General features: G+C 23.4%; 4 pseudogenes; 1 reads left to right on the forward strand and 3 right to left on the reverse strand.

Moving 5' to 3' along the window:
• Positions 1 to 192: 192 nt before the first annotated feature.
• On the reverse strand, positions 193 to 4,535 carry LOC123686635 (annotated as a pseudogene).
• Positions 4,536 to 14,866: 10,331 nt separating this feature from the next.
• On the reverse strand, positions 14,867 to 15,819 carry LOC123685816 (annotated as a pseudogene).
• Positions 15,820 to 18,155: 2,336 nt separating this feature from the next.
• On the forward strand, positions 18,156 to 19,795 carry LOC123685817 (annotated as a pseudogene).
• A 367-nt stretch (positions 19,796 to 20,162) lies between these two features.
• Positions 20,163 to 24,588, reverse strand: LOC123685818 (annotated as a pseudogene).
• Between the last annotated feature and the right edge of the window lie 443 nt (positions 24,589 to 25,031).

Here is a 25,031-nt window from a genome sequence, read left to right on the forward strand (position 1 = left end):
ATTTCTTTAATTGGAGAGTTTCTCATTGGAATCATTAACAGTGACTTACCTCTAGTTTGGTTTCAATTAAATAAGGAATTTAAATTCAAATTTTTAGGTCGAAACTAAAAGCAATATTTTGCTTCTTATTTAAGATAAACTGAAAAACAGTATTTTTTAAATGCAAATTAAATGTTAATTTAACTATTATCCTATAAAGATCAGTTTAAGGCTCCTTGTTTTCATTCATGGTATAAACCTAAAATTAAGATTGCTATGAATATAAAAAATATAATGCTAATAATTATAATATTAGAATATTTTATTCTATAAATAAAAGGGATAATAAGGGTAATTTCTACATCAAAAATTAAAAAAATTAAAGCGATTAAAAAAAAGTGAATTGAGAATGGTAGGCGTGCAGAATTTTTAGGGTCAAATCCGCATTCAAAGGGAGAACTTTTTTCTCGATCTTTAAATGTTTTTATTGAGATATAATTTGCAGTAATTATTAAAATTATTATAATTCTAAGAATTATTAAAATTAAAGATGAAATTAAGAATATTATCTATACTTTTAAAAGATTTTTTGATTGGAAATCAAATGTAATATTTATACTATATAGATATCTACCTCATCAATAAATAGATATATATAGGAATAGTCATACTACGTCTACAAAATGTCAATATCATGCTGCTGCTTCAAATCCAAAATGGTGATTGTTTCTAAAATGATTAAAGTTTAATCGAGTTAAACAAACTAAAAGAAAAATAGAACCAATAATAACATGTAAACCATGGAATCCTGTAGCTATAAAGAATGTTCTTCCATAAACTGAATCGGCTATAGAAAATGGGGCTTCTAAATATTCAATTCCTTGTAGTAAAGAAAAATATATTCCTAGAAAAACAGTAATAATTAATCTTTGAAATGTTTGATTAAAATTATTTTCTATTAATCTATGGTGGGCTCAAGTTACTCTTAGGCCTGATCTTAATAGAATAATAGTGTTTAATAATGGGATTTCATTAGGATTAAAGGTATTAATTCCTTTTGGAGGTCAAGCTATTCCTAGTTCGATAGAAGGAGATAATCTTATATGATAAAATCTTCAAAAAAAACTAACAAAGAAAAAAATCTCTGAGGTAATAAATAAAATTATTCCTCATCGTAAACCAAAAGATACTAAAAGAGTGTGGTTTCCTTGAAAGGTTCTTTCTCGAATTACATCTCGTCATCATTGAAATATAATTAGTAAAAGAATTATATTTCTTAAAATAAATAAATTAGAGTTAAAAAGATGGAATCATTTAATTATTCCTATTATTGCAGTTATAGCTCTAAAAGCTCCTAAAATTGGTCAAGGACTATAATCTACTAAATGAAATGGGTGATTTTTTATCATAATTATTTTCTCTAGAATAAAGAGTTCTAAGGATAGCAAAAACATAAGATTGAATTAAAGCTACTGCTGATTCTAATAAAATTAGTATAAATTGAATTATAATAATTAATAAAATAAGCAAATTTACTATAGGACCAGTGTTTCCTAAAAGAGTTAATAAAAGGTGTCCTGCAATTATATTAGCTGATAAACGAATAGCGAGAGTTCCAGGACGAATAATATTTCTAATTGTTTCAATACATACTATAAAAGGTATTAAAATAGAAGGAGTTCCTTGAGGCATTAGATGGGCAAATGAGTGATAAGTGTGACTAATTCAACTATTTAATATAAATCTTAACCATAAAGGTAAAGCTAGGGATAGAGTAAAAATTATATGACTTGAGGCTGTAAAAATGTAAGGAAATAACCCTATTAAGTTATTAATTATAATGAAGTAAAATAATACAATAAATATTAAAGTATTATTTTTTTTTGTAATGATTTTGAATTCTTTATGTAGAGTAATTAATATATTTTGAATTAAAAAGTTAAATCGATTAGGAATTAGTCAGAATATAGAAGGAATAAATAAAAAACTAATAATTATTCTTAGTCAATTTAAAGGTAATATAAAATAAGATGAAGGATCAAAAGAAGAAAAAAGATTTATTATCATTTTCAAGAAAGTTTTTTATTTAATAATTTAAAATTTTTTAAAGGAGATTTTTTATGAGAATAAAATATTTTAATGTTTAAAATAATAAATAAAAGTGTTATAAAAATATATAAGGAAAACCAATCCATAGGTATAGTTTGAGGAATTAAAAATTATTCTGAGAATGATTTTAGTTTGACAAACTAATGTTATAGGTTAACTAAATTTTTCATTAGAAGTAGTCGTTAATTACTATAAAGTGGTTTAAGAGACCAATACTTATCTTTCAGTCATCTAATGAAAAATTTTCTACCCATTTAATGAAATTTTGGGGAGAAATTCTTTCAATAGAAATAGGTATAAATCTATGGTTTGCTCCACAAATTTCTGAACATTGACCAAAAAAAATTCCAGTTCGATTTAAATTAAATCTAAGTTGATTTAATCGCCCTGGGGAGGCATCGACTTTTACTCCTGTTGAAGGAACTGTTCAAGAATGAATTACGTCAGAAGATGAAGTTAGAATTCGAATATGAGAAAGATATGGTAAAATAGTTCGATTATCAACTTCTAGTAATCGAAAATTAAAAAGTTGATTATTATTAATTAAATATGAATCAAATTCAAGATTTTTAAAATCTGTATATTCATAGGTTCAATATCATTGATGACCAATAGTTTTAATAGTAACTAAAGGGTTACGGATTTCATCAATTAAGTAAATTAATTTTAAAGAAGGAAAAGCAATAAAAATTAAAGTTAATGCTGGTATGATAGTTCAAATTGTTTCAATATTGTGTCCTTCTAATATAAAACGATGGTTATAATTATTTAATGTTAGTCTCATTATGGTATATGTTACAATACAAGTGATTATTATTAAGATTAAAAGGGCGTGATCATGAAAAAATCTTAATTGTTCCAGTAAATATGAAGCTCTGTCTAAAAATATATATGATTTTCAAGTCGCTATTTCTAAAAAAAGGTAAATCTTTATAATTGGGGTTTAAATCCAATGCACTAATCTGCCATATTAGAATTTTTGAGCTAAGATTGGTACTTCTGAATAAGAATGTTCATTAGGGGGAGAAAGTTGGAGTCATTCAATTAAAGAGGGTACATTAGAATTAAACTTTCTTAAACGTATTGAATAAAATCTTTCTCAAATAATTAAGATTATAAAGATTATTCTAAGAGAGGAAATTATAGATCCAATAGAAGAAATTTTATTTCATTTGTAATAAGCATCAGGATAATCAGAGTATCGTCGAGGTATTCCTCTTAGTCCTAAGAAGTGTTGAGGAAAAAATGTTAAGTTTACCCCAATAAATATAATTAAAAATTGGATTTGTAATAATTTATTGTTAAGATTGAATCCTGTAATTAAAGGGAATCAATGGATAAATCCTGCTATAATGGCAAATACAGCTCCTATAGATAAAACGTAATGGAAATGAGCTACAACATAATAGGTATCATGTAAAATAATATCTATGGAAGAGTTAGCTAAAATTACTCCTGTTAATCCACCAATTGTAAATAAAAATAAAAATCCCAGGGTTCATAAAATTGAAGGTGTATAGTAAAATTGTATTCCATGTAAAGTTGCTAATCAAGAAAAAATTTTAATTCCAGTGGGTACTGCAATAATTATAGTAGCTGAAGTAAAATAAGCTCGAGTATCAACATCTATTCCCACTGTAAATATGTGATGAGCTCATACTACAAATCCTAGAAGTCCAATAGCTAATATAGCATAAATTATTCCTAAAGAACCAAAGGCAATTTTTTTCCCTCTTTCTTGTGTAATAATATGGGAAATTATACCAAATCCTGGGAGAATTAAAATATAAACTTCAGGATGGCCAAAAAATCAAAATAAATGTTGGTATAAAATTGGGTCTCCCCCACCGGTTGGATCAAAAAAAGAAGAATTTAAGTTTCGGTCAGTTAATAGTATAGTAATTGCTCCTGCAAGAACTGGTAGTGATAGTAATAAAAGAATTGCTGTAATAAGAACAGATCATACAAATAAAGGAGTTTTATCAAGTATTATACCAAATGGACGTATATTTATAATAGTTGAAATGAAATTTACTGCACCTAAAATTGAGGAAATTCCTGCTAAATGTAAACTAAAAATCACTAAATCTACTGAAGGCCCGTTATGTGTTAAATTAGAAGAAAGAGGAGGGTAAACAGTTCATCCTGTTCCTGCCCCTATTTCTACGATTGTTCTTAAAATTAAAAGAGTTAAAGCAGGGGGTAAAAGTCAAAATCTTATGTTATTTAATCGTGGAAATGCTATATCAGGAGCTCCAATTATTAAAGGAACTAATCAATTTCCAAAACCCCCAATTATAATAGGTATTACTATAAAGAAAATCATAATGAAAGCATGAGCTGTAACAATTATATTATAAATTTGGTCGTTTCCAATTAATCTTCCTCTAGTTCCTAATTCTAACCGAATTAAAATACTTAACGATGTTCCTACTATTCCTGCCCATATTCCAAATAAAAAGTATAATGTTCCAATATCTTTATGATTAGTAGAAAATAATCATTTATTCGATAAAGTGGCTGAATTAAAGCGTTAAATTGTAAATTTAATTATGAGTTTTCTCCTTTATTAAGCCTTATATTCAATTATGATTATAAATTGCAAATTTATAGGTGAATATTATTCTAAGGCTTAGAATAATTCTATTTTTAACTTTGAAGGTTACTAGTTTATTTAACTTAAATCCTTAATAAATTCTAAAAATTACAGTAAAAATGATTAATCCGTAAATATTCACTCAATTTAAAAAAATTACATAGTAAGAGTTAATATAATTAAATTTTTTATTTTCATTTAATTTTATTATTAAAGATTGAAGTATTAAGCGTATATAAATATATATACAAATTAAAGTAATAAAAATTATTATAAAAGATAGAAAATAAAAGTGATTTTCAATTAAAGTTTTTAGAATTAGTCACTTAGGAAAAAATCCTAAAAAGGGGGGGATTCCTCCTAGAGAAAAGAAATTTAAAAAAAAATAGAATTTTAAAGTTTTATTGTCATTCATATTATTTATAAGATCTTTAATGTTAAAGATTTTATATTTATTAAAAATTAAGATTATATTTAAAGAAATAAAAGTATAAATTAAAAAGTATAATATTCATAAGGATTGATTTAATATTATTATTCTTAATATTCAACCAATATGGTTGATGGAAGATAAGGCAAGAATTTTTTTTAATCTGGTTTGGTTCCATGTTTTTACACTCCCTAAGGTTATACATATCAAAATAATCAAAATAAAGAATAGGTTTAATTTAAAATTATATATAATTAAAATTATTGGGGCAATTTTTTGTCAAGTTATTAATAATAATGCATTAGCTCATCTTAGTCCTTCTAGGACTTCTGGGTATCAAAAGTGAAAAGGGGCTGCTCCTATTTTTATAAGGATAGCTCTGTTAAACAAAAATATAGAAGTAGGTATTAATTGCTCGATAGAATTGATTAAAATAAATGAATTTAAAAAAGAAAATAAAACTAGAATTGATGCAGAAACTTGAACTAAAAAATATTTCAAGGAGGATTCAGAAGAATACTTAAAATTATCTAAATTTATAATAGGAATAAAAGCTAAGAGGTTTAATTCTAAACCAATCCAGATATTAATTCATGAATAAGCAGAAATAGAAATAAGAGTTCCTCTTATTATTAAAATTAAAAATATTAATTTTATAGTTTTAATTATAAAGAAAAGGGGTATACCTTTATAAATGGGGTATGAACCCATCAGCTTCTTTAGCTTATCTTTATATTCTAGTATAAGATGTACAAGAGTTTTTGAAACTCTAAGAAATAATTTAATTTTATTGAATATAATTACAAAAAAAAATTAACAATTAAAAATTTAACTTATTAAGTTAAATTTAAAATTTAATATTTTAACCTTGAATAAAAACTATTAAATTTTCATTAATTTAAGTGTACAAAAATTAATTCACAAAGTAAAAAATCCTATAAAATAGGATTATTTATATAAATATATTCGATAAATTTGAGTTGATTTTGGTCGTCCTACTTCAGGATCAATTTCAACATTCTAAACCAATCCTGAGGCTAAGTCCAACAATCAACACCAAACCCGATAAATTTGAGTTGATTTTGGTCGTCCTACTTCAGGATCAATTCCAATATTCTAAACCAATCCTGAGACTAAGCCCAACAATCAATACCAAATCCGATAAATTTGAGTTGATTTTGGTGCCCTACTTCAGGATCAATTTCAACATTCTAAACTAATCCTGAGGCTAAGTCCAACAATCAGCACCAAATCCGATAAATTTGAGTTGATTTTGGTGCCCTACTTCAGGATCAATTTCAACATTCTAAACCAATCCTGAGACTAAGCCCAACAATCAATACCAAATCCGATAAATTTGAGTTGATTTTGGTGCCCTACTTCAGGATCAATTTCAATATTCTAAATCAATCCTGAGGCTAAGCCCAACAATCAACACCAAATCCGATAAATTTGAGTTGATTTTGGTGCCCTACTTCAGGATCAATTTCAACATTCTAAACTAATCCTGAGGCTAAGTCCAACAATCAGCACCAAATCCGATAAATTTGAGTTGATTTTGGTGCCCTACTTCAGGATCAATTTCAACATTCTAAACCAATCCTGAGGCTAAGTCCAACAATCAGCACCAAATCCGATAAATTTGAGTTGATTTTGGTGCCCTACTTCAGGATCAATTTCAACATTCTAAACCAATCCTGAGACTAAGCCCAACAATCAACATCAAATCCGATAAATTTGAGTTGATTTTGGTCGTCCTATTTCAGGATCAATTCCAATATTCTAAACCAATCCTGAGGCTAAGTCCAACAATCAGCACCAAATCCGATAAATTTGAGTTGATTTTGGTGCCCTACTTCAGGATCAATTTCAACATTCTAAACCAATCCTGAGGCTAAGCCCAACAATCAACACCAAATCCGATAAATTTGAGTTGATTTTGGTCGTCCTACTTCAGGATCAATTTCAACATTCTAAACTAACCCTGAGGCTAAGTCCAACAATCAGCACCAAATCCGATAAATTTGAGTTGATTTTGGTCGTCCTACTTCAGGATCAATTTCAACATTCTAAACTAACCCTGAGGCTAAGTCCAACAATCAGCACCAAATCCGATAAATTTGAGTTGATTTTGGTGCCCTTCTTCAGGATCAATTCCAATATTCTAAACCAATCCTGAGGCTAAGTCCAACAATCAACACCAAATCCGATAAATTTGAGTTGATTTTGGTGCCCTACTTCAGGATCAATTTCAACATTCTAAACCAATCCTGAGGCTAAGCCCAACAATCAATACCAAATCCGATAAATTTGAGTTGATTTTGGTGTCCTACTTCAGGATCAATTTCAACATTCTAAACCAATCCTGAGGCTAAGTCCAACAATCAACACCAAATCCGATAAATTTGAGTTGATTTTGGTGCCCTACTTCAGGATCAATTTCAACATTCTAAACTAATCCTGAGGCTAAGTCCAACAATCAGCACCAAATCCGATAAATTTGAGTTGATTTGGAGCCCTACTTCAGGATCAATTTCAACATTCTAAACCAATCCTGAGGCTAAGTCCAACAATCAACACCAAACCCGATAAATTTGAGTTGATTTTGGTCGTCCTTCTTCAGGATCAATTCCAATATTCTAAACCAATCCTGAGGCTAAGTCCAACAATCAACACCAAATCCGATAAATTTGAGTTGATTTTGGTGGCCTACTTCAGGATCAATTTCAACATTCTAAACCAATCCTGAGGCTAAGTCCAACAATCAACACCAAATCCGATAAATTTGAGTTGATTTCGGTCGTCCTACTTCAGGATCAATTCCAATATTCTAAACCAATCCTGAGGCTAAGCCCAACAATCAACACCAAACCCGATAAATTTGAGTTGATTTTGGTGCCCTACTTCAGGATCAATTTCAACATTCTAAACCAATCCTGAGGCTAAGTCCAACAATCAACACCAAATCCGATAAATTTGAGTTGATTTCGGTCGTCCTACTTCAGGATCAATTTCAACATTCTAAACTAATCCTGAGGCTAAGTCCAACAATCAACGTTTAAGTTTTTAAAATTATTAGTTTTTGATTTTGAATAACTAAGAAACTGACTTTTAAATTTTTAAAATTTTTAAATATCACCTTATTAATAAATTTGTATAAGAATTCTATGGGGGGGGGATCAATAGAATTCAATTTACAAAAATTTGAATAAATGGATTTATATTTAAAAATCAAAAAATTTTGTAATTAAAAATTATTCTTTCAATTTTATTTTCACAGAAAAGGTTTAAATTTTCTATAAAATAAATTTTCTGTTAGACTAGAAGAAGAATTTTTTCTAAAAGTTGATTTTTCTAACAAAATAGTTTGGAAAAAGAGATTTTATGATAAATCCTTTTTTCACATAAAAAATAATCGATCCCTGTAAAATTTTGTAATCCGAAGATTTTTTCCAAATTTCATCAAATTTCACGAAATTTGGCATTTTTTTCAAAAATTTCGGGGATGGAACTAGGGGTGGGTTGCACATGTTTCATCTCATCAAAATGACCCTTTCTTCAGGCGCCCTAATAGGAATTTCCTCATACATCGGTTTTTATATCCAAGTGTTATAATTGTTTTTTAGACAATAATGTCAATTTTAAAGATCAAATTTTTTGAAAAATTTCAAAAAAAAACGAAAAAAATGCAAAATTTTGCAATTTTTTGCATTTTTTGGGTCAAAATTTGGGCAAAAAAAAATGGCCTAAAATCGATACTTTATTAGCAGTATTAATTTAAATTTTGTCTTTTAATAGGGTTTTTCTCTTGGACCCTATGCCTTTTTAATTAAAGAATTTATTTATATATATCTATAATATTTAATAATTAATAATTACTTATTAATATATAATTATTTATATATAAGGGCGAAATATATCTTACATTGGATAGTACCATTAGTAATATTCTAGGTGCTAATTTTAATTAAATAGTTAAAATAAACATTTTTAAATATATAAAAACCGATTTAATATTGGTATCTTAAGGGATATATAATAGTACTCCCGAAAAAAAGAGAAAGAATATATAAAGTAAATCAGTATATAAAAACGACGGTGAATTTCGAGAATTTCTATATTAATAAATATTTTATATATTAATAATATTTATAATATATATATAAAGAGTATAAATTATTAATAATTAATTTAACATTAAAATATTAACATTTTATTTATATAAGAATTAAATTATAATTAATCTATAATTATTAATAATATATTAAAAATTATTAGTTATTAATAAAGTTAATTTTTAATGAAAAATTCAAAATTAATGAAAAAAAAAAAAAAAAACCTAAGTATTAATGAATTAAATTATCATTAAGAAATATTATTTCTAAAGTATTATGGTATTTATCATGAAAATGAAGTTATTCTTATTTTAACTAAATCTATTAAAAATTACGTGAAAAATAGATTTAGAAAAATAAAATTAATAAAGATTTCATAAAAAATTTAAATTAAAATATCTAACAAAAAAATGTAATTTTTAAATATTTGGTTAAATTTGTCTATTTTTTGGTTGTCTCGAATAATTTTTAATTTATTGGATAAAAAGTGATCTTAAAGGGTGAAAAAATGATTTGTTAGTAAAGTAAAGTTATTATGTCAATATTTTGATTTAAATTATAATTATTTTAAGTTTAATTATTACATAGTTAAAAAAATTATGTATAAAAATTTAGGATTTTCATAAAATTCGAGTAATTTTTGAAAATTTTATATAAATGCTTAAAAGGAAATCGCTCATAAAAAAAAAATCTATATTTTTTTGTTAGAAATTTAAATTTAAATAATTTTTAAAAATTGTGATATGGAAATTATCTAATAATTTTTTTTGAAAAAATTATTTGTTAGTGTAATAAAGTTATTTCGTTTAAAAATTTTGTGAAAAATTGTTAAAAATTTATCAAAATTTATGGATTTTTGAAAATTTTGATGATTAGGGGAGAAATTTTTTTTTTCATTTTTCATAAATTTGATTTTTATATAATTTTGAAAATTTTTAGAATAGGTTAATTTAAATATTTTAATAAAAATAGAAAATGTTTAGTTTCGGGGGGAACTAAATTAATAAATTTAAATTTAAATTTATTTTGAATTTTAAAAAATTTAATTTTTGATTATTTTATTTTATAATAAAATTATAATTTATTTTTTTAAAATTATTGTATTTATCAAGAATTTTTTAAATCCGATAATTTAAAATATTTTTGATATTTGGTAGGCTTCAGTTTATTACAAAATTTATTTTATTAAAATTAAATTTGAATAAAGCTATAACAGTCGGCAATAAGAATTGTTACAATTTATATTGTTTAGTATTGGATTTAGTGAGTAGGGTAGCACTAAATTTAAGGGTATAACTTGTAAATCCTTGGGGGAAAATTTTTTAATTTAGAGTTAAAAAGTTTAAGGTTTGGTTATTATCTAAGGGGACGTTTTTGACGGGAGGAAGTTACAAAGATTTGTTAACATAAAGTTTTTATAATTATAATTTATTTTTTAAAAATTATTGTATTTATTAAGAATTTTTTAAATCCGATAATTTAAAATATTTTTGATATTTGGTAGGCTTCAGTTTATTACAAAATTTATTTTATTAAAATTAAATTTGAATAAAGCTATAACAGTCGGCAATAAGAATTGTTACAATTTATATTGTTTAGTATTGGATTTAGTGAGTAGGGTAGCACTAAATTTAAGGGTATAACTTGTAAATCCTTGGGGGAAAATTTTTTAATTTAGAGTTAAAAAGTTTAAGGTTTGGTTATTATCTAAGGGGACGTTTTTGACGGGAGGAAGTTACAAAGATTTGTTAACATAAAGTTTTTATAATTATAATTTATTTTTTAAAAATTATTGTATTTATTAAGAATTTTTTAAATCCGATAATTTAAAATATTTTTGATATTTGGTAGGCTTCAGTTTATTACAAAATTTATTTTATTAAAATTAAATTTGAATAAAGCTATAACAGTCGGCAATAAGAATTGTTACAATTTAAATTGTTTAGTATTGGATTTAGTGAGTAGGGTAGCACTAAATTTAAGGGTATAACTTGTAAATCCTTGGGGGAAAATTTTTTAATTTAGAGTTAAAAAGTTTAAGGTTTGGTTATTATCTAAGGGGACGCTTTTGACGGGAGGAAGTTACAAAGATTTGTTAACATAAAGTTTTTAAAATTATTAGTTTTAATAATTTAATTTTTTAAATTTAATTTAATTATTATTATTTCTAAATAAAGTTAATTTTTTTTTGTTTGAAATAAATTTTAACTGAATGTAGTCTTTTTTGGGTTTTAGTTAATTAGATATTTGATTATGGTATTAGATATATATATTCATTCAAGATTTATATGAATATTGTTTTAAATTTAATAAATTAGTAGTGTATATTTTTAATTATTAAAAAAATTTAGAATTAGTGATAAGATTTAGTATTTGCAATTTTTGTGCCAGCAGCAGCGGTTATACAAAAAATATAATATATATTTATTAGCTTTAATTAATAGAATTAAAAATTAAAAAAGAAATTTTAAGTTTTAAGGTGAAATTTTAATTTATTAATATTTTTAATTATGTTTTTATGAGGTTAAGAAATTATTATAATAAACTAGGATTAGATACCCTATTATTAATTAAGTAAATTATAAAGTTAAGTGATTAATAGTTAAGTTCTTTAAAGCTAAATGATTTGGCGGTATTTTTACTTTTCAGAGGAACCTGTTCTATAAACGATAATCCACGATTAAAATTACTTTAGTTAGAAACTTTTATATCGTCGTTGTTAAATATTTTTTTAGAAATTAATATTTAGATATTTTTTAAAAATTTAAATCAGATCAAGGTGAAGTTTATATTAAAGTAGAAATGGGTTACATTAAATTATATTTATGGATTTATATATTTTAAAAGTTTTATGAAATTGGATTTGATTGTAATTAAATATTTTTATTTTTAATGATTTAGTACTAAAATATGCACATATTGCCCGTCGCTTTCATCTAATATGGAATAAGTCGTAACATAGTAGATTTACTGGAAAGTGATTCTAGAATGTCAGTTTAGAGCTTGAATAAGCATCTTATTTACATTAAGAAGATAATTAATAATTTAAATTGAATTTTAAAATTTATTTAATTAATATATATATATATATATATATATATAATTTTATTAAATAATTAGTATTTTTATTAGATTAAGAAAAATTTTATTTTATGATAGATTAATAGTACTGAAAAGGAAAATTATATAAATTTATAAAAGAAACAATATTGTGTACCTTGTGTATCAGGGTTTATTAAAAATTTAATATTTATATATTTATCTCGAATTTAAAAGAGCTATATAGTTATAAATATTATTGTTTAATAAATATTTATAATAATTATATAGTAATGAAACGTTATTCGTTTTTAAATATATCTAGTTTTTTAAGAAAAGAATTTAATTCATTATAAAAATTATAAAAATTTAATTTTTAATTTTTTGAATTTTTATTTTAATAGTTTTAGGGATAAGCTTAAAATTAAATTATTATAATTAAATATTATAAATTAATAATTTATAGAATTAGAAATTTTTACTATTTGAAGTTTGTTAAAATTTGTTATTTAATTAAAAATATTTATATATTAATTTAATTTTTTTATTAAAGTAAATTTAATAATAAAAATTATATTGAAATAATGATAAAATTAGTATTAATTATTTTGTAAAAATATAAGTAATTACGAAAGGTATAATTAAGTAATTAGGCAAAAATATCTTTCACCTGTTTAATAAAAACATCTCTTTTTGATTATAATTTAAAGTAGGACCTGCCCACTGAATAAAATTTGAAGGGCCGCAGTATTTTGACTGTGCAAAGGTAGCATAATCATTAGTTTTTTAATTGAAAGCTTGTATGAATGGTTTGATGAGAAGATAACTTTCTAAATTTTATTATTTAAAAATTTTATTTTTAAGTTAAAAAGCTTAAATTTTTTTAAAAGACGAGAAGACCCTATAGAGTTTAATTTATAAAAGATTTTTAATTTAAAGAATTATAAAATTTAAAATTTTTGTTAAATTTGATTGGGGTGATAAAAAAATTAGATTAACTTTTTTAATTTTAACCATTAATTTATGAAAAATTGATCCATTTTTATGATTAAAAGAATAAATTACCTTAGGGATAACAGCGTTATTTTTTTTTAGAGTTCAAATCGAAAGAAAAGATTGCGACCTCGATGTTGGATTAAAGTTAAATTTAGGTGTAGAAGCTTAAATATTTGGTCTGTTCGACCATTAAAACTTTACATGATCTGAGTTTAAACCGGTGTAAGCCAGGTTGGTTTCTATCTTTAATAATTTAATAAATTTTAGTACGAAAGGACCAAGTTTATGATTTAAAATTTTATAAATGAATAAAATTATTATTTTGGCAGATTAGTGCGTTAGATTTAGAATCTTTATAAGTATTTTATACAAATAATAATTGATATAATTTTAATTTTGATAATTTTTATTTTAATAATTATTTGTATTTTAGTTAGAGTAGCTTTTTTAACTTTATTAGAACGTAAGTTATTAGGGTATATTCAAATTCGAAAAGGCCCTAATAAAGTAGGTTTTTTAGGAATTTTACAGCCTTTTAGTGATGCAATTAAATTATTTAGAAAAGAAATAATTTTTCCTTATATGGCTAATATTTTAATTTATATTATATCACCAGTTTTTAATTTAATTTTAGCATTAATATTATGAATTAGAATACCTTTTTATTGTTATTTATTTAAGTTTAATTTTTCTGTATTGTTTTTTTTTGTAATTTCTAGTTTTAGTGTGTATACAATTATATTATCGGGTTGATCTTCAAATTCGATTTATTCTTTATTAGGAAGGCTTCGTTCTGTTGCTCAAGTAATTTCTTATGAAGTAAGAATATTTTTAATTTTATTATCATTTTTAGTGTTAATTATATCTTTAAATTTAATAGATTTTATTTTTTATCAAAAATATGTTTGATTTGTTATATTTAATTTTCCTCTAAGAATAATATGATTTATTTCAAGATTAGCTGAAACTAATCGAACTCCTTTTGATTTTTCTGAGGGTGAATCAGAGTTAGTTTCAGGATTTAACGTTGAATATAGAAGTTTTGGATTTGCTTTTATTTTTATGGCTGAATATTCTAATATTATTTTTATAAGAATAATAAGAAGGTTGATTTTTATAGGAGGAGATTTTTATTCTATTATATTTTTTTTTAAATTATTATTTTTTTCTTTTATATGAATTTGGGTTCGAGGGACTTTACCTCGTTATCGATATGATAAATTAATATATTTATCTTGAAAGGTTTTTTTGCCTGTTTCTTTGAATATACTTATATTAAATTTTAGATTAAGATTATTATTTATAGTATTAATTATATAGTTAATTAAATTTTGTATAAATCAATAGAAATTTAAATTCTTTCTTATATTTTCAAAATATATGCTTTTCAAGCTCATTGATTAATTAAATATTCATCAGTCTCAAATTTTGTAAATAATTGAGTTTAATATAAAGTATATGAAATAGATTAAGGTAAAAATTTGTCCTATGAAAATAAAAGGATTTTCAACTGGTTTAGCTCCGATTCATGTTAAAATTATAACTGTAACGATAAAATTTCAAAATATAATTTTATTAATATAATAAAAGCTGTTTCTTTTCATTATTTTGAAATTAATAAAAGGTATAAAATAAAGAATAGCAATTGATATTACTAAAGCAATTACACCTCCAAGTTTATTGGGAATAGAGCGAAGAATTGCATAAGCAAATAAAAAATATCATTCTGGTTGAATATGAGGAGGGGTGGAAAGAGGATTAGCTGGGATAAAATTATCAGGATCTCTTAATATATAAGGATATAGAATAATAATATTTAAAATAAAAAATATTATAATGAGAAAACCTAAAATATCTTTAAAGGAGAAATATGGATGAAAACTAATTTTATCTAGATTAGAATTAGATCCTAAAGGATTACTAGAGCCAGAGTTATGTAAAAATAGTAAATGAATTATAATTAAAGCTGAAATAATGAAAGGTAAAATAAAATGAAATGAATAAAATCGGTTTAATGTAGCATTGTCAACAGCAAAACCTCCTCATAGTCAAATAACGATAGAATTTCCTAGGTAAGGGATTGCAGAAACTAAATTTGTAATTACAGTTGCTCCTCAAAAAGATATTTGCCCTCAGGGAAGAACATAACCTAAAAAGGCTGTAGCTATAGATATAAATAAAATAGTAGTTCCTGTCATTCAAGTTTCTGTAAGTTTGTAAGAACCAAAATATAAGCCTCGCCTAATATGTAAATATAAACATATAAAAAATAAAGAGGCTCCATTTGCATGAATAGTTCGTATTAACCATCCTATATTTACGTCTCGACAAATATGAGTCACTCTATTAAAAGCTAAATCTACGTTTGCACAATAATGTATAGATAAAAATAATCCTGTAATAATTTGTATTATTAAACACAAGCCTAATAAAGATCCAAAATTTCATAAATATGAAATATTTCTTGGTGTAGGTAGATCGATTAAAGAGTTGTTAATAATTTTCGTTAAAGAATTAATTTTTCGTATTGGTATTTTCATATTTAAATTGACGTAACGGTCCAAATTTTACTTTAGTAATTTTTACAACTGCAATTATTGAAATTAATAAATAAAAAATCAAAATTAAAAATATGTTAGAATTTGGGTAATTTAAAAATTTATTTAAATTTAAATAAAAATTTCTAATTAAATCTATTTTATGTAAAATTTCATTATTAATATTTTGATTTATTAAATATAGATTTATATTATTTATAAATATAGTAATTATAAATAAACTAATTATAATAAATATAATATATTTATTAAATTTAAATTTTTCATTAGAGGCAGTTCTTGTTATATAAATAAATAAAATTAGTAAACCTCCAATTATAATTAATATTAAAATATATGAAAATCAAAAGTTTGATCTTATTAATCCTATAATGATACAAGTTATAATTGTATAAGTTAAAATAAGTAGTCCTAAGGATAGGGGGTGGGTAAGAAAAATTGCCAAAAAATTTAAAAATGTTAAAATTAAGATTTCAGAGGGTAGTTTAATAAAAAATATTAATTTTTGAGATTGAAGATATATTTGTTTTCCTCTGATATTTTAAAAGATTAAATCTTAAAGCTGGTTTACAAGACCAGTATTTTTTTTAAATTATTAAAATATGGAAATAATTTTTTTAAGTATGTTTATTTTTAGAATTTTAAATTTTTTTATTAATCGAAAACATTTATTAATAACATTACTTAGATTAGAATTAGTAATTTTAACTTTATTTATAATAATATATTTTTATTTATCTTATTTTAGTTATGAATTTTATTTTGTAGTAGTTTTTTTAACTATAAGTGTTTGTGAAAGAGTTTTGGGATTATCTTTATTAGTGTCAATAATTCGTTCTTATGGAAATGATTATTTTAATTCATTAAATATTTTATGATAATATTAATAATATTAGTATTTATGATTCCTTTATGTTTTATAAATAAATTTTGATTAATTAAAAATTATTTAATTTTAATAAGAATTTGATTTTTTTCAAAAATTTCTTTTTTATTTTTTAGTTCATTAAATTTTTTTATAGGTATAGATTTTTTATCATATTTTTTGTTATTATTAAGGTTTTGAATTTCTTTTTTAATATTTATAGCTAGAGAAAAACTTTTTAATTTAAAAGATTTCAGTGAGTTATTTAGTATTTTATTATTATTATTATTGCTTTTTTTATTATTAACTTTTTCTTCTATAAATATATTTTTATTTTATATATTTTTTGAGGCTAGGTTAATTCCAATTTTGATTTTGATTTTAGGTTGAGGATATCAGCCTGAACGTATTCAAGCTGGAATATATATATTTTTTTATACAATTATAGCTTCTTTACCAATAATATTGTTTATTTTTATTTATTATTCAAAGTTTAAAACATTAGATTTGACTTATATTAATGTAAATTTATTTAGTTTTATTTTATATTTTATAATAATAATAGTATTTTTAGTTAAAATGCCGATATTTTTATTTCATTTATGATTGCCTAAAGCACATGTAGAAGCTTCAGTTGCTGGGTCTATAATATTAGCAGGAGTGATATTAAAGTTAGGAAGATATGGACTTATTCGATTTTTAACTATATTTATATATCTAGGAGTTAAGGTTAATTTTTTTTTAATTAATTTATCTTTAATAGGAGGGATTTTAGTTTCTTTAAGTTGTTTACGTCAAAGAGATATAAAATCTTTAATTGCTTATTCTTCAGTTGTTCATATAGGACTTTTATTGTCAGGTTTATTAACATTTAATTCTTGAGGAATTACTGGATCTTTAATAATAATATTAGCTCATGGCTGTTGTTCTTCAGGATTATTTGTTTTAGTAAATATAAATTATGAACGTATTGTTAGTCGAAGTATTTTTATTAATAAAGGTTTAATTAATATTGTACCTTTTTTATCTTTATGGTGATTTTTGTTAGTAATTAGAAATATAGCTGCACCACCTTCTTTAAATTTGTTAAGAGAAATTTTGTTAATTAATAGTTTAATTAATTATTCTCATATTTGTATATTTATATTAATAATTATAACTTTTTTGAGAGCTTCTTATAGTTTGTATTTATATTCTTTTAGTCAACATGGAAAATTTTACAGAAGATTATATTTTTTTGAATTAATTTCTTATCGAGAATTAATTTTATTACTCATACATTGGGTTCCTTTAAATTTAATTTTATTAAAAAGAGATTTATTTTTCTTTTACTTAAATAGTTTATATAAAATATTGATTTGTGGAGTCAATGAAGTTACTTTAACTTTAAGTAATATCTTTTTGTGTAATTTTTTCTAGATTAATACTTAGGTTTTTTTTTTTTTTTTTTTGTTTTAGATTATTTTTACTTAATACAGGAAAGGTTTATTTTATTGAGTGAAGAATTTTTAATTTAAATTCAATAGAAGTAGAAATATTAATTCTTTTAGATTGAATATCTTTATTATTTGTTTCTTTTGTTTTATTTATTTCTACCATAGTAATTTTTTATAGAAAATCTTATATATCTAAGGATTTATCTATTAATCGTTTTATTATACTAGTTTTTATATTTGTTCTATCTATATTATTAATAATTTTAAGTCCAAATTTAATTTCAATTTTATTGGGTTGAGATGGGTTAGGATTAGTTTCTTATTGTTTAGTAATTTATTATCAAAATGTAAAATCTTATTCAGCTGGTATATTAACAGCTTTATCTAATCCAGTAGGAGATGCAATATTAATAATTTCTATTGCTTGGATAATAAATTTTGGAAGATGAAATTTTATATTATATATTGATTATTATTATAGAGATAAAAGAATAATAATTGTAGGTTTGTTAATTATTATTGCTGCTTTAACTAAAAGTGCACAAATTCCTTTTTCAGCTTGATTACCAGCAGCTATAGCTGCTCCTACTCCTGTTTCAGCATTAGTACATTCTTCAACTTTAGTAACAGCAGGGGTTTATTTATTAATTCGATTTCATTTATTATTGGAAAATTATTCTTTTGTGTTAATATTCATTGGATTGATAACAATATTAATCTCAGGTTTAGCAGCTAATTTTGAATATGATTTAAAAAAAATTATTGCTTTATCAACTTTAAGTCAGTTAGGTTTAATAGTTACTATTTTAAGATTAGGTTTATATGAATTAGCTTTTTTTCATTTATTAATTCATGCTTTATTTAAAGCCTTATTATTTATATGTGCAGGTAATTTTATTCATTTAATAGGAGAATGTCAAGATATTCGTTTTATAGGAGGTTTAGTTTATAAAACTCCTATAACTGTAATATATTTTAATGTAAGAAATTTATCATTATGTGGTATTCCCTTTTTTTCTGGATTTTACTCAAAAGATTTAATTATAGAGGTTTATTCTATGATAAGATTAAATATTGTAATTTATTTAATCATATTAATTTCTTTAACATTAACAGTTTCTTATACAGTGCGTTTATTAAATTATTTAATATTTACAGATTATTGTGGGTTTAGAATAAATAGAACTGAAGAATTAAGAGATGAAATAGTTTATAGAATAGGATTTATATTTATTATTGTATTATTTTCAGGAACGGTTCTTATATAATTTATATTTAAGGATATCAATTTAGTTGTATTACCTTTTTTTATGAAAATTTTAATTTTAATTATAGTAATAATTGGGGTAATTATAGGTTTTGAGATTTCTTTATTAAAATTAAATTATAATTTAATTTTTTCTAATTTAATAAAAATTTTAATTTTTTTAGTATTAATATGGAATTTGCCTTATATTTTAACTTTTGGAATAAATTATTTTTTTATTAATTTAGGAATACTAAATTATAAATTTTTAGATCAGGGTTGATCAGAGTTCTTAGGAAGTCAGGGTTTATTTAAATTTTTTAAAAAAATTTCTGTTTTATTTCAGTATATTTTTAAAAATAGTTTAAAGATTTATATAATCATATTTTTAATTTGAATTATTTTGTTATTGATTTATATATTCTACTTAAATAGCTTAATAGAGCGCAATATTGAAGATATTGAGGTAAATTAAAATATTTTTTAAGTATTTATAAGAATTAATCTTTTTTTATAATGAAAATATAATGTTTTAGATAAACTATATAAATAGAAATATTAACAAATTGCTATATATTAAGTTAGAAGCTTAAATTTTTATATTTCTTCAATTGGAGAGTTTCTCATTGGAATCATTAACAGTGACTTACCTCTAGTTTGGTTTCAATTAAATAAGGAATTTAAATTCAAATTTTTAGGTCGAAACTAAAAGCAATATTTTGCTTCTTATTTAAGATAAACTGAAAAACAGTATTTTTTAAATGCAAATTAAATGTTAATTTAACTATTATCCTATAAAGATCAGTTTAAGGCTCCTTGTTTTCATTCATGGTATAAACCTAAAATTAAGATTGCTATGAATATAAAAAATATAATGCTAATAATTATAATATTAGAATATTTTATTCTATAAATAAAAGGGATAATAAGGGTAATTTCTACATCAAAAATTAAAAAAATTAAAGCGATTAAAAAAAAGTGAATTGAGAATGGTAGGCGTGCAGAATTTTTAGGGTCAAATCCGCATTCAAAGGGAGAACTTTTTTCTCGATCTTTAAATGTTTTTATTGAGATATAATTTGCAGTAATTATTAAAATTATTATAATTCTAAGAATTATTAAAATTAAAGATGAAATTAAGAATATTATCTATACTTTTAAAAGATTTTTTGATTGGAAATCAAATGTAATATTTATACTATATAGATATCTACCTCATCAATAAATAGATATATATAGGAATAGTCATACTACGTCTACAAAATGTCAATATCATGCTGCTGCTTCAAATCCAAAATGGTGATTGTTTCTAAAATGATTAAAGTTTAATCGAGTTAAACAAACTAAAAGAAAAATAGAACCAATAATAACATGTAAACCATGGAATCCTGTAGCTATAAAGAATGTTCTTCCATAAACTGAATCGGCTATAGAAAATGGGGCTTCTAAATATTCAATTCCTTGTAGTAAAGAAAAATATATTCCTAGAAAAACAGTAATAATTAATCTTTGAAATGTTTGATTAAAATTATTTTCTATTAATCTATGGTGGGCTCAAGTTACTCTTAGGCCTGATCTTAATAGAATAATAGTGTTTAATAATGGGATTTCATTAGGATTAAAGGTATTAATTCCTTTTGGAGGTCAAGCTATTCCTAGTTCGATAGAAGGAGATAATCTTATATGATAAAATCTTCAAAAAAAACTAACAAAGAAAAAAATCTCTGAGGTAATAAATAAAATTATTCCTCATCGTAAACCAAAAGATACTAAAAGAGTGTGGTTTCCTTGAAAGGTTCTTTCTCGAATTACATCTCGTCATCATTGAAATATAATTAGTAAAAGAATTATATTTCTTAAAATAAATAAATTAGAGTTAAAAAGATGGAATCATTTAATTATTCCTATTATTGCAGTTATAGCTCTAAAAGCTCCTAAAATTGGTCAAGGACTATAATCTACTAAATGAAATGGGTGATTTTTTATCATAATTATTTTCTCTAGAATAAAGAGTTCTAAGGATAGCAAAAACATAAGATTGAATTAAAGCTACTGCTGATTCTAATAAAATTAGTATAAATTGAATTATAATAATTAATAAAATAAGCAAATTTACTATAGGACCAGTGTTTCCTAAAAGAGTTAATAAAAGGTGTCCTGCAATTATATTAGCTGATAAACGAATAGCGAGAGTTCCAGGACGAATAATATTTCTAATTGTTTCAATACATACTATAAAAGGTATTAAAATAGAAGGAGTTCCTTGAGGCATTAGATGGGCAAATGAGTGATAAGTGTGACTAATTCAACTATTTAATATAAATCTTAACCATAAAGGTAAAGCTAGGGATAGAGTAAAAATTATATGACTTGAGGCTGTAAAAATGTAAGGAAATAACCCTATTAAGTTATTAATTATAATGAAGTAAAATAATACAATAAATATTAAAGTATTATTTTTTTTTGTAATGATTTTGAATTCTTTATGTAGAGTAATTAATATATTTTGAATTAAAAAGTTAAATCGATTAGGAATTAGTCAGAATATAGAAGGAATAAATAAAAAACTAATAATTATTCTTAGTCAATTTAAAGGTAATATAAAATAAGATGAAGGATCAAAAGAAGAAAAAAGATTTATTATCATTTTCAAGAAAGTTTTTTATTTAATAATTTAAAATTTTTTAAAGGAGATTTTTTATGAGAATAAAATATTTTAATGTTTAAAATAATAAATAAAAGTGTTATAAAAATATATAAGGAAAACCAATCCATAGGTATAGTTTGAGGAATTAAAAATTATTCTGAGAATGATTTTAGTTTGACAAACTAATGTTATAGGTTAACTAAATTTTTCATTAGAAGTAGTCGTTAATTACTATAAAGTGGTTTAAGAGACCAATACTTATCTTTCAGTCATCTAATGAAAAATTTTCTACCCATTTAATGAAATTTTGGGGAGAAATTCTTTCAATAGAAATAGGTATAAATCTATGGTTTGCTCCACAAATTTCTGAACATTGACCAAAAAAAATTCCAGTTCGATTTAAATTAAATCTAAGTTGATTTAATCGCCCTGGGGAGGCATCGACTTTTACTCCTGTTGAAGGAACTGTTCAAGAATGAATTACGTCAGAAGATGAAGTTAGAATTCGAATATGAGAAAGATATGGTAAAATAGTTCGATTATCAACTTCTAGTAATCGAAAATTAAAAAGTTGATTATTATTAATTAAATATGAATCAAATTCAAGATTTTTAAAATCTGTATATTCATAGGTTCAATATCATTGATGACCAATAGTTTTAATAGTAACTAAAGGGTTACGGATTTCATCAATTAAGTAAATTAATTTTAAAGAAGGAAAAGCAATAAAAATTAAAGTTAATGCTGGTATGATAGTTCAAATTGTTTCAATATTGTGTCCTTCTAATATAAAACGATGGTTATAATTATTTAATGTTAGTCTCATTATGGTATATGTTACAATACAAGTGATTATTATTAAGATCAAAAGGGCGTGATCATGAAAAAATCTTAATTGTTCCAGTAAATATGAAGCTCTGTCTAAAAATATATATGATTTTCAAGTCGCTATTTCTAAAAAAAGGTAAATCTTTATAATTGGGGTTTAAATCCAATGCACTAATCTGCCATATTAGAATTTTTGAGCTAAGATTGGTACTTCTGAATAAGAATGTTCATTAGGGGGAGAAAGTTGGAGTCATTCAATTAAAGAGGGTACATTAGAATTAAACTTTCTTAAACGTATTGAATAAAATCTTTCTCAAATAATTAAGATTATAAAGATTATTCTAAGAGAGGAAATTATAGATCCAATAGAAGAAATTTTATTTCATTTGTAATAAGCATCAGGATAATCAGAGTATCGTCGAGGTATTCCTCTTAGTCCTAAGAAGTGTTGAGGAAAAAATGTTAAGTTTACCCCAATAAATATAATTAAAAATTGGATTTGTAATAATTTATTGTTAAGATTGAATCCTGTAATTAAAGGGAATCAATGGATAAATCCTGCTATAATGGCAAATACAGCTCCTATAGATAAAACGTAATGGAAATGAGCTACAACATAATAGGTATCATGTAAAATAATATCTATGGAAGAGTTAGCTAAAATTACTCCTGTTAATCCACCAATTGTAAATAAAAATAAAAATCCCAGGGTTCATAAAATTGAAGGTGTATAGTAAAATTGTATTCCATGTAAAGTTGCTAATCAAGAAAAAATTTTAATTCCAGTGGGTACTGCAATAATTATAGTAGCTGAAGTAAAAAAAGCTCGAGTATCAACATCTATTCCCACTGTAAATATGTGATGAGCTCATACTACAAATCCTAGAAGTCCAATAGCTAATATAGCATAAATTATTCCTAAAGAACCAAAGGCAATTTTTTTCCCTCTTTCTTGTGTAATAATATGGGAAATTATACCAAATCCTGGGAGAATTAAAATATAAACTTCAGGATGGCCAAAAAATCAAAATAAATGTTGGTATAAAATTGGGTCTCCCCCACCGGTTGGATCAAAAAAAGAAGAATTTAAGTTTCGGTCAGTTAATAGTATAGTAATTGCTCCTGCAAGAACTGGTAGTGATAGTAATAAAAGAATTGCTGTAATAAGAACAGATCATACAAATAAAGGAGTTTTATCAAGTATTATACCAAATGGACGTATATTTATAATAGTTGAAATGAAATTTACTGCACCTAAAATTGAGGAAATTCCTGCTAAATGTAAACTAAAAATCACTAAATCTACTGAAGGCCCGTTATGTGTTAAATTAGAAGAAAGAGGAGGGTAAACAGTTCATCCTGTTCCTGCCCCTATTTCTACGATTGTTCTTAAAATTAAAAGAGTTAAAGCAGGGGGTAAAAGTCAAAATCTTATGTTATTTAATCGTGGAAATGCTATATCAGGAGCTCCAATTATTAAAGGAACTAATCAATTTCCAAAACCCCCAATTATAATAGGTATTACTATAAAGAAAATTATAATGAAAGCATGAGCTGTAACAATTATATTATAAATTTGGTCGTTTCCAATTAATCTTCCTCTAGTTCCTAATTCTAACCGAATTAAAATACTTAACGATGTTCCTACTATTCCTGCCCATATTCCAAATAAAAAGTATAATGTTCCAATATCTTTATGATTAGTAGAAAATAATCATTTATTCGATAAAGTGGCTGAATTAAAGCGTTAAATTGTAAATTTAATTATGAGTTTTCTCCTTTATTAAGCCTTATATTCAATTATGATTATAAATTGCAAATTTATAGGTGAATATTATTCTAAGGCTTAGAATAATTCTATTTTTAACTTTGAAGGTTACTAGTTTATTTAACTTAAATCCTTAATAAATTCTAAAAATTACAAAAAATGATTAATCCGTAAATATTCACTCAATTTAAAAAAATTACATAGTAAGAGTTAATATAATTAAATTTTTTATTTTCATTTAATTTTATTATTAAAGATTGAAGTATTAAGCGTATATAAATATATATACAAATTAAAGTAATAAAAATTATTATAAAAGATAGAAAATAAAAGTGATTTTCAATTAAAGTTTTTAGAATTAGTCACTTAGGAAAAAATCCTAAAAAGGGGGGGATTCCTCCTAGAGAAAAGAAATTTAA

The sequence above is a fragment of the Harmonia axyridis genome, chromosome X (genome assembly GCF_914767665.1).
Source record: "Harmonia axyridis chromosome X, icHarAxyr1.1, whole genome shotgun sequence".
NCBI lineage: Eukaryota > Metazoa > Arthropoda > Insecta > Coleoptera > Coccinellidae > Harmonia > Harmonia axyridis.